Here is an 11891-nt window from a genome sequence, read left to right on the forward strand (position 1 = left end):
GCGGACCCATCAGCTACATCGAAAGGCCACTGTACACACGTCAGATTTTCGTCTGATACCAGCACTGATGTGATAATCGGATGAGAATCATCTGACATGTGTACATAGCCTAAATATAGCCAATAAAATGTAAAAGACAGGATCAAGCACTACAGGAAACAGATCATACATCAATGTTTTATTCAAGGATATACAGAATGTAAGGCACAAGGCATTGACCTAAATGACCTGATGAAAACCAACTCATAACATAGACAATCTAACTGTAATATTCTGGCATGATCTGCCTTATCGTGTGTGTTCAACAAGCTAATTTGCTGGGACATGGGCTACACAACATGTCAGGGAAGGACGCAGAGAAGAAAGAGAAGGAAAAAATGAAAAGGTATCAGTCAGACATCATCAGCATAATGCCAAGAAGGTCTCAAGTACTAGAGGTCACCAAGGCTACAAAAGGATTATTCTCCTGAGAGGTTCATTTCTGTCCAGTTTTATATGTCTAAAAGCGGTACATTGTTTTTCATGAAAATTTGTTTTACAGTATAATATAATAGTATGAGTATAAAAGTTTGAAACACAAAATCATGTCAAAATAATAAATTAAATGAATGAAAAAAAATAAAAAATAATATACTCATACTTATATAATATACTGTAAAAAAATGTTCATGAAAGACAATGTACTGCTTTTGCACATTTAAATCCACTGTATTGCATTCAATACATTTATTTTGTATTGAGTGCAATACAAATGGATTTGAATTTCCCACCCCGCCCTGCCAGCAACGTCCTCAAACACCGACATCATCGGGAACTTCCCAGTGACTCATACAGTGCAGAGGAAGCCGGCCGGAGGAAGAAGTAAGACGGACATCGCAGAGAAGGACAACGCGGGACACCGACATATCTGGTAAGTAGCGATTTACTATTGCTTCCTATAGGTTTATCTACCCTGAGTGTGACTCGGGGTTACCGCTGTTAGCATCTTTTTTCTACCTCGAGTCACACTTGAGGTTACCGCTCCCAGAAGGTTTAAAAGGGGTCAAGACGTAAAGAATATTAATCTGTGGTGACCTTAAAATGGTATGCTTCCTTCTTGGTCAGCAATGCGGATATACCCCAAGTATCCCCGTTATAATATATATAAACCCTCTCTAATGTTTTGTTGCAACTTTGTATGATTTCTGAGTTGTTAGGTTTATGTGTTTTTATATAAAAGACCCTAAAAATTCCTAATAAATACATATTTGAACTAAACAAACATTTCCAATCGGAATGTATTATTCATTAAAGTATATTATGCAAACTGTAATCAATTGTTCACAAATATATTAGTAATCTCATATTTTTCAAAATTGACAATAACGCACTTCTTGGAATCCAGTCCACTTCATCAGATTCATAAATTCTATACCATCTTCAACCATGCTCTTCAAGTGAATTAATCTTTTAATAGTTGTAAGCAGACACTAAAGGAAAATATATCAATAAATTATTATACAGTACTGCAGCCGACTCAAAATGAGAAAAGATGGAGCATATTTTTAATTGCTAAAGATTTTAGCATAATGCTACCAGACATATATTTTAAAATGATTACTACCAGGAAATATTAGCCATCCATGAAGGATTTGCTCTAAAAAATCTCAAAATCCCCTGTGAAGATGACTGATATGGGTTTGATGAGTTACCCCTATGGGTCACACTATGGATGTGAATACAGAATCCATGCTGTGTACTAGATATGCCAGCAGATAGAATATAGCTGAATAGCAAAGACTGCCACGCAAAGCCCAAAGCCCTCACTAGGTGCAATGGTAGGACCCAGGTGCTTATGTGTATTCCAGTGCTTGTATCGTGTGATTCCTCATCAATGTATATCTCCATCTTCACAGCGTCTGACAAATTCCCCTGCACATGGGAGGAGTTCTGACTCGGGAGTGCCTACACTACCAAGCTTTATCAGTTTCGCCCATCCCGCCTGCCAATCAGTAAAGAGCGAATTAATCATCCCTGGCTATTTAACTAACTCAGACACAGCAATTAGTGTTTGTGAAACGTGTCTCCACTACAGCTGAGCACTTCCTGTTGGTTAGATCAGTGTTTCCTCTGTCCAGCTCCCGTGTTAACCCCTTGTTGCCCAGTCTGTTGTTTCCAGCCTATTTCCTTGTGCTGTTCCAGTGTTCCTCTCTGTCTGTGGATATCCCTGAGTCACCTGTGCCTCCTGTTGCTTCTAGTGTCTCCTGTGTTCCCTGTGTTTGCAGTGGCCCATGTCACCGGCGTTTATTTCCTGGATCCTTGGTATTTGACCCCTGGCTTGTGACCAGACCTCTCTTGCTTGCTGCCTTGACAATTCTTCTGCTTAGTGATTTGGTGTCTTCCTGCCCACCCAGGTTTGCCCAAGTATTGCAACCTAGCAGTAACCAGCAGTGCTACATCCTTACCACTAGAGGCTCTGGAGAAGGTCTGGTTACTGCTTAGACTCTGTGTCTTGGCCCTTCTCAGAGCTTAAGCTCATTTTGTGCAAGTTGTAGTGCCCCCTAGTGGCCCTGTCTCCCCAAGCTTGACAGTGAAGATTTAACTAATTTTTTCCTAATTCATGAAGTGTCAGAAAGTGATGGAAAATCTCCACAAGACACAATAAAAATTAAACAAGCAAAATTGACATATACGAATTAAACATGTGTGCTGGGTTCCGAGTCCGAAAAAAAACACTCCCTTTCTCTTTTATTAACTCTAAAGGGTTTCCCCCCTCACTACTTTCCTTAACCTGTAGAATAACTATGATGTCTTATAAAATTTTTAGGCATGTTTTTATTTTTCTTACCTTTGTTAATACAAAGAAAACAAATGATAAACAGGCATATAATATTCCTTCCTTACTCTAAAAAAATTTACAAATAAGTTTTAGGTATGTGTAAAGTATATAAAAAAAAAACAAATCTTATTGATAAAGGCCTTTGGTGTGAGGCAGGGATGCAGGGTCATTCATTCCTGAAATTGTACTGAACCTGCCCTTAAGAGTTCAGTCGGGCCTCCCCTTCTCCATTCCCCTTTACCAGTAGAAAAGACATTGAATTCACTGGTGCTGGGTTGGAAAAGAATGCAATGTCCCTATCAAACCTCAGATTCCTTAGGTCAAACCACTTAGGGCTGTTTTGACCTAAGGAATTTGTCTTTTTGAACCTGACATCTTGTTGTTTTTTTCTTTGAATTTGTCCGCTTGGAAGCATTTTGGCATATCGTGGGTTAAACAACCCAGGCAACTGTTTGTTGCATCTCGAGTTTGATAGGGATATCCCATTTTGTTCCTTCCCACCACCAGTTCATACCATTTCTGCATGTCATTTTGTGTACTGATTGCTCTGACTCTACCTATATCCCCTGAAAAAGCCTACTGGCGAAACACGTCGAATATATATTTAGTAACATGAATATATTTAGTAACATCCAGCTCCCAGTCAGCAATATCACCCCTAATAACTGTCAGTCAAAAGAGAAAATTTCCATTGGTTTGTGGTTGTTAGTGACTTTACTAAAATTTCTAAAATACAGTTTACAGATCATGCAAGCATGGTATTAATTAAAAATGGCTGAAATGTTAATTACTAGGCTGAAATGTTGCATCAGCTAATGTACAGCCCTGCGTAACATGTTGGCGCTATATAAATCCTGTTTATTATTATGAATAATAATAATCAGTTTAAGAATTCAATATGGAAAAAAACTATTCCCTAGCTAATCCATAAATTACAGTAAGAAACATTACAAAAAGGTACTGGGACTAGAGAAGAGTAACATATTTCCCCGAATCTATGCAAGGAAGTTCATTTTTGTACTCTTTTATGGTTAGTTCACCAAAATGATACAATTTGGTGAACTGACATTTCAGGTCCATGTGTTTTAATGACCGTAAATGATTTCAGACAGGAAAAGTTTTAGTGAATGTCAGATTCACTGATTTATAAATAGACCCCTATATGGTCTAATCGAATAGAACACGTCCAAATAGATTCACAACACATTTTTTGTATTTTTGACCCAAATGCATTTGTTAAAACGTGATGTTGTTTAATGGGACCCTGTTTGTCCCATCTACTGCAGCAGACTCTCATTTTGAACCTTTGTTTCACCTAATCTAATTATTACTCAGTACCCAATGGGATTATACCTGACACAGAAAAACAAAATGTAAATTTTCCATTATATTTATTGGTTCCGGTTTGAGCATCTCTCTCTCTTGCTGCTGGAGGGGGTCCTCCTGTTCCTCATGACTGCATCACACCTAATACTATATACTGTGGTTTTACACCTCTGTGCATTCTATCTATTGAGGTCTTGTATAATCCCTGATGAAGCAGATTAATTCTGTGAAACGCGTTGGATTATCAAAATCTATTACAACATACCAATAATATACACAATTGTTATTGTACTGAGCATTCTTATAGAATTTCCATCCACTTTATTTGAGCATATTTGAGCCCATTTTGTGACATGTACTGAACTGCCTATAAAGTCCCACAAATATATCTACTCCTATATGTGATGTTGTACAATCCGAGTTTTACATTTTTAAGTGAACTTTATATTTAATGGCAGCATGCATTTTAATGTGTACTGTTACACATGAATTTACTTGCATCATGACCTGTCGATGTGCATGGCTTAACATGGGCATGTCTCTGCCTGCAACTACAGCTGGAATGTACTGAGATCAGCCTTATGGTGTGTTAGAATCTTTGATGTTTATTGCTGTTTGTTAAGGAAGTACGACAAATATGTACAGATTTGGCCCTCCAGCACTTTACTTGGATACCTTAATACATACTGATGTATATAGCATATTAATGCAGTAAAAATCTTTTAGGGAGGGGCAGTATTAATAAACTGAAAAACAAAATAATTCACCTTTTTGCAATATTACCAGGCCAGTGGAGACTGCACGTACAGAAAAAACAGGTCCCACCATTCTGGTTGAACATCTTTTGTTTATTAGTATCATAGATGTCTAGCGAGTCATTATGCAAATAGCAGTACAAAAGGGCTTTGCTTCTATGGCACTCTTGGCTCGCCAAATTGTTTATAAGCCATCAAGATTTAAAGAAGTCAAAGCATTTGTATTTATTATTTTTTCCATAATCATCATAATCATAATTTATAAAGAAAATCTGAAATTCATCAAACATTTTTGTCTACATTTTTTGGTGATTGATTCTACACCAGAAAATGTTTAGTAACTGTCAGATTCACTACTTTAGATATAGATCTAGAAAAAGATACCAGTGCGTGATTTTTTTTTCATATATCACTGCCTTCATGCACTCTGTCCATGTCTGTCACAGGCTGTCACCATGAAATTGAACAGAGGGGCAAGTACTGACACATAATATGTAGTTGAATGTATTCATTTTTTTAAAAAATAAAGCTAATGTTTTTAAAGTTTTTGGAAGGTACCAGTTTTTTTTTTTTTTTTTTTAGTTTCTTGTATTAAAGTGGAACCAAACTAAAAAAAACAATTTACCTTTAATCCTGCAGATCTATCGATGGTGCTGGACCTTTCCCTAAAGGGGCAGTGCTGCACCCTTTTTTTTTTAAGGATGTTGCACTTAAAAAAATTCCTTTCTGTAAAGTGAAAATGTTGAATTTAGATCCACTTCGCTTTACCATTCACACATCCCTTCAGGATCCATGTCGATGAATAAATATTAGACAAAGAAATATTAGTTATTCTGCCCTTAATCCCTTTGATGCTGCTTTTTCTGTCTCTGTAAACCTAGCTTTAGAGGTTATTGTGATGTTCTGTAAGAAGCTTGGTAAGAAAATGAACTGCTCCACATGGCTAGACCTTCCCAAGGCACACTTGCCTAAAGAAGACCTATTAGCTCAATTTTTACTTTAAATGAAAGGGTTATTAACCCTTCCATGTCTACCCACTTATGTAAAGTGAAAATTCTGAGTAGATGTACGCTTTAAGGACTTTTCATCAGTATAGGTAAGGGTTTTTTTTTATATTAATTTTAATTTTAAGTTTCACTTAAGGTTACTTAGATAATACCAATGCACATGAAACAAACAAGTTAAAAATCACATCTGAAATGAACAAGATGTCTAGGTCTAAACAGAATTTTTATTAAGAATGTACATGAAACAAATGCATGATTTACAATACACTGCACACAAGGAATAACATTACATGGATGTTCATAATACTATAATCTTAGAAAGGACAAATTTAAGTTGCACATAAAGTATGAGGTATAAAAACTGGAATGCACTCTCCCATACCTGTCTATAATGGTAGGCATTACAGCATATAAGACAAAGTCATAAAATGTCCTCACCTTAGAAAATACATTGTTTATTGATAAACACAATTAAAAAGTTAAAGCTTATTGAGGTAGTAAGGGAAAATAAAAAGCACTGCAACAGAGTTACCAAATACAGCAAAGCACACCCCCACAAAAAAAAGTCAAAAAGGTCAGATACAAAGGGGTAAGTAAGAACTAAATAGACAAATACAAAACAAGCAATGTTATAGAGAAAAGACAGATTAAACACAGAGTGAAACAGGACTGTAAATCCAATCTAAATATCACATACCTATACCAGCAGCCTAATATTAGAAAAAAAAGACAAGGTTAATTGAAAGCAATAGTCATTAATGACTATGACTATAGTCATTAATAGTCATAAACAACCACAAAAACCTTCAAATGAACATGAAGTATATACAGATATAAAGCATGTTAGGCAGGAGAAAAAAAGAGCAGGACAATTGTGTGGCTCAGTGGCTAGCAACCTTATCTTTGCAGAGCTAGGTCCTAGGTTTGATTCATGGCCAGGACACCATCTGCTCGGACATTGTATGTTCTCCTTCTACTTACATGGGTTTCCCCAATGTACTCCAATTTCCTCCCTTATCTCAAAAACATGCAGTTAGGTTAATTGGCTTCTCTTCAAAATTGGCCTTAGTATATGTTGACATATGATGAATGGTAAGCCGCCTTTGTTAGTGGGATGACTACTAACTTTGTAAAGGGCTGCGTATTATGTCGGCATTAAAAAAATACAATTAAATAATCATAATATTAGTATGAGGAGTAAACCACTTACTTGTGATTTGCACCTCAGAAAATGTGTGCTCAACTACCAAGCCCACTCCAACCTAAAGCAATCTTAATGATTGAGCTGTTCAAATCTGGCATTTTGAAAATGTCATCCATGCTACCACAGTGTTTTTATTTATTATTATCTAGTTCATGGCAATCTTTTCAGATGTGGATATCATAATATAATCAAAAATTATATAATAAATATATTCATATAATAAATATATAAAATAAATATAATCAAAAATTGTAGGAAGTATTTTTAACTTGTTTCATTGCTTGGTATTAAATGGCAACATAAAAGCAGTAATGACATAAAAGTATTTGGACATCAATGTTATCTATAATTTTTCATATACAGCATTTTATTGCTCTCCAAGGTAAAGAATCCAAGTACAGAATGAATTACCTTTAAGCGATATAGATCGCAGCGTGAAAAGGGCTGTTAGGGAGAGTAAGATTCATACATATATATATATATTGCACAATTTTTCTGTGAAAATAACTATACAGACTTCTTTGGTGCCAGCTTTAGGGAGAGGCTGCATCATTAAATTGAAAAGCCAGTAAATTCATTATTTTATAATATCAACAGGTCAGGGCAGGCTACTTATATGTATAGCTGAACCAACTCTTATAGGCAATCATGATGTGAAGTGGAAATCAAAGCATTTTGTTTTATCTTTACCCTTATTTAATGGGATCTATTACCAAAGCAGCGATTCTAACATTTATCAATCATTTATCATTCATTCCCTGGTGGAAAATCGCCATTTTTCAATGACAGTAATTGATTCTCCACCAGAGAATGCTTAGTAAATGTCAGGTTTCCTACATTAAAAATAGATTTTTTGAGTGATGTTTTTCTATATATCAGGCTATACATTTTGGTTTCAATCTGGGTAAAAGTTCCGATGGGTTGTTCTGATAATACTGCATTAAATGGTGCTGATTCGGACACTTTGGGCGTCACCAAATCTCAGAGAGTGTAAAGAGGAAGGGATTACAATTTTTGTCTCCATACTTCTTTCTCCTTTTTAGTGTTGCTGCTTGGTTTGCTGTTTTTTGTTTTGATCTAACATTTGGTTTGGGTTGTATTAGAACAATCCTATTGCTCCCATTAACTTTGGTTAACTTGTGCTCGTTAGTGTGTGTATACTGTGTATACTATCAACATATTCCTTCTAGTCATGATTAGTACAAACAAAAATTATCTTTAGGCCTTGGCCAAAGTAAACAGCAGTCATTCCAATTGCAGTATTCCATTTGCCTAGTGCAACCTTCTGAAATTGAGCTTTCGGATAGTAAAATACTAGCCACAAAAAGAAAAACAAATGAAAACTAAAAAGAGAAAACCAGGTTGGCAAATGCAGTCTATAGGGTTGATTTAATAAAGGACTTAAGAAATTTCACTTTTTACATCGTAGTTGTGTTCATTCGCCTAACTCATATGCAGATTAAATAATGGGAGCTTGAATTTCACATGCTTGGACTATTGAAGTAAATTTTTACTTTATTGTTACTTTTGTTACTGATTTATTGAATAAATGTTTTCAACTAATCTGAGCCTTATCTTTAGTTCTGAACAGCTCTATAGCCTCCTCTCACATACTGAAATTGATTACTTTGATTTTAATGCACACTGGGAGCTTCTTGCAGTTTTCATGACTGGGACTTTCACAATAAAGACACATTGGTATTGGATTTGAATTGGCCACAGTCGCCATTTAATAACCCCCTAGAGGTAATCCTGAGTGTGACTCAGGGTCACTTAAAACATTACAAAAACACTTACTTTGTTCCGTTGTCATACCCTGTTGTCTTGCTGGACCCTGCAACTCCTCCAGACACGTCTTCTTTCTTCGATTTTCTCCCAGCGTGTCCAGAAACAATCTCCGGGGGTTTCCTGATGACGTCAGTACATGCGTAGGTGCGGCGGGAAATTCAAATAATTTTGTATTGGATTCAATACAAAATACCTGTATTGCGTCCAATACAAAGAAATCTTTATATAATATTTAAATATATATATATATAAATAATTATTTAAAGTTTATAATTAAATTTATTAAATATTGGACCTATTTCGGTGAGTTATACCTAATAAGAATTATAGGTCTACAACGTAAAATAAAATTTCATACAAAAAAAAGTGACGATTTTTTTATGTGGAAATATGGACAGAATTAGAATGCCAGGAGGGTTAAACAAAACATTTAAATAAATAACAAGTACAGTGATATTTAAATATTTATATAATATTGAATAACATATATGCACTAATCAAAACACAACCAAACTCCGCTCTTGTCCCTAGCAGCACCCCTATCGGCTTTGTATATAAATATCCACCAAGAGACTGACCAGCAGGTAGAACCAAGAACACTAACTGGAAAAGAGCCACCTGGCATGTCTGGTATTGTCATTAAACCTTTAAGCGAACTCAAAGAACCCCAAAAAACTGCCATGTTGCTGTGTATAAGAAAAATCTGCTTTCCTTATTCAAAAAAACACATGGACAGGTGGGCAGGACAGCTTTACTCTCTAGCCAACCCATGCAGAATGTTATTTTTGGCTCTCCCCACTCCAACCATGCCCAGTGTCTCTTCCCAGTCAACCAGCCACCTTCAGATAGGACCTCTTATTTCTTACCCTATTTCACACCTCTTCCAAAATGACATCCACCCTTTTACTCACCTATTATTGCATCAGGGCATATTTGATGATGGAGGATAACAGACTATAAGCAGAATAAACACAGCTTTAGGTAGGTTAGCCTTCTTGTTTTTGTTTTGGTGCATTGACATGAAAGCTTGACTTAACCTCCCTGGTGGTAATCCCGAGTGTGGCTCAGTAACCCTGAGCCAATTTTCAGGGAGTTTAAAGGAATTTCCAGGGAGTTTAAAAGTCCTACCTGGTTCCCACCTTCCACCGGCGTCCTCCAACGGTGCATGCAGCTTCCTCCAGCGATGATTGGAGGCTTTTTCTCCTGGTGATGCTGGTGCTTTAAACCAAATTTCCATAATCTATTGAGCAGATAATGTTTGACACACACATGACTAGAAGGAGTGCTGAATCGATAGATTTCCCTGCTAATATATATTGGTACAAAGGTGATTATAAGACTGAATACACAGTAAAACAAAGGTGGAGACCGGAATTGTTTCTTTACAGAGTTCAGGGTTCATTAACCCAAACGTTAGCACTAAAAAAGACATTTCAGCCTCTTGTGGTACACCCATTCCAAGTATCAGTGCTTCCATGATTCGTTGCACTATTTCTGCATTATTTGTCTTTTATATCTGCCTGAAATTCACGTGCCATGGTGCATTTATGGTTTAATTTTTGGAGCTCTCTGCCATACCAGTGACTTCTAGGTGGACTCCTGTACTTTCCCCACTATATATGCTCCTCATATACGCTTTAGGAGGGACTCCTATCCTTCCATGCTATATACATTCATCCCATATTCACTCTGTACACCTTGGCTAAGCCAATATCTCTTAAATGAGTGCTTTTGACTCATATATTTTGCCCCTAGTGGTGTGGGATCTCCAGTGCTGTCCCATTCCAGTGCATACATCTGACCCATTTGGCTGATATTTTGGAGTGTCACCAAGTCTAATGAAGTAGTCTTCTTCTATGAAACATGTCACTATTTAATACCTGGTTGGACCTTAACAGTGATGCCCCTTCAATCCGCCTACAAGGAATATGAGCACTGGAACCACGAGTCATGTCAACATCTAAACATTGAAAAGGTAAGGTATACATATACATTGTTTTTTAGATGTTGATCTGCCTTATTTCTTCTCTTGATAAAGCAGCATTTGAGCTGTGAAACACATTGAGAATATTTGCTTTAAGGCTCCACTGGAGACTATCAGTAAAGAAATCTCCTTCAACACTTGTACATCTGTCAACATATTGGGAGCCATGGAAATGCACTTGGATATTTAATACTTACTATCTTGGCAACTTATGGTCGTACAATGCTACTTCAATATTTATGCTTTTTTGTATTTTGATGTTGTTTTTTTGTTGATATGTTATATAGTTTATTCATAATTTTTAACAAAAATCCTGCGTTTTTAGTGAGAAATTTCTCTTTCTTTGTGTTCATATATATATTTTTTTAATTTGAAAGGAATGACAACTCCTTTCCATTTTCACCACTGCATCAGTGAAGACTAAATGGGAAACCCGCAGCCTCTTGGGACACAAAAGTTATATATCCCAGGAGGCTGCTAAAAAAGTGCTGATCTTATTGTACATGCATGGGAATGGCACTCTTTTTGTATTTACATTTCTTGAAAACCTTTCAGTGCATGCCCAAGAGGTTGGCCTTTCTTACTTTATGTTGAGGTATAAACACCCGATTTTATTCCACTTTGACCTGTTTTTTAAAAAAAAGATAATTACCCAAGTAAAATCCCAACAATTACTCCCAGCTATATACAGACATTTTTTAACATTGTTGCTTAAGAAATGTGCCTGTTTTACAATATTGTGAGTATAAACGTGTCCATTACCATAAATTGTTCATGCTATGTTTGTCATTATCTGGTCAAAACAAGAATAGCAAAGTAAATAGACCCCTCAAGAGACCACCCACTAGTGGATCTTTGACTAGTGGAAGAACACTGTGCCCTCACTTTTTTAGGGAATGGGCATGCATACGCATTCTTATTTTGCAATAAATTATTTGGTGGTCCGCCAATCTTCAACCGGCCAGAGCCACAGACCATGTCTCCCGTATGGAATTGACGATTCAGGGCG

The sequence above is a fragment of the Pyxicephalus adspersus genome, chromosome Z, assembly GCF_032062135.1.
Source record: "Pyxicephalus adspersus chromosome Z, UCB_Pads_2.0, whole genome shotgun sequence".
In the NCBI taxonomy this organism is placed as follows: Eukaryota; Metazoa; Chordata; class Amphibia; order Anura; family Pyxicephalidae; genus Pyxicephalus; species Pyxicephalus adspersus.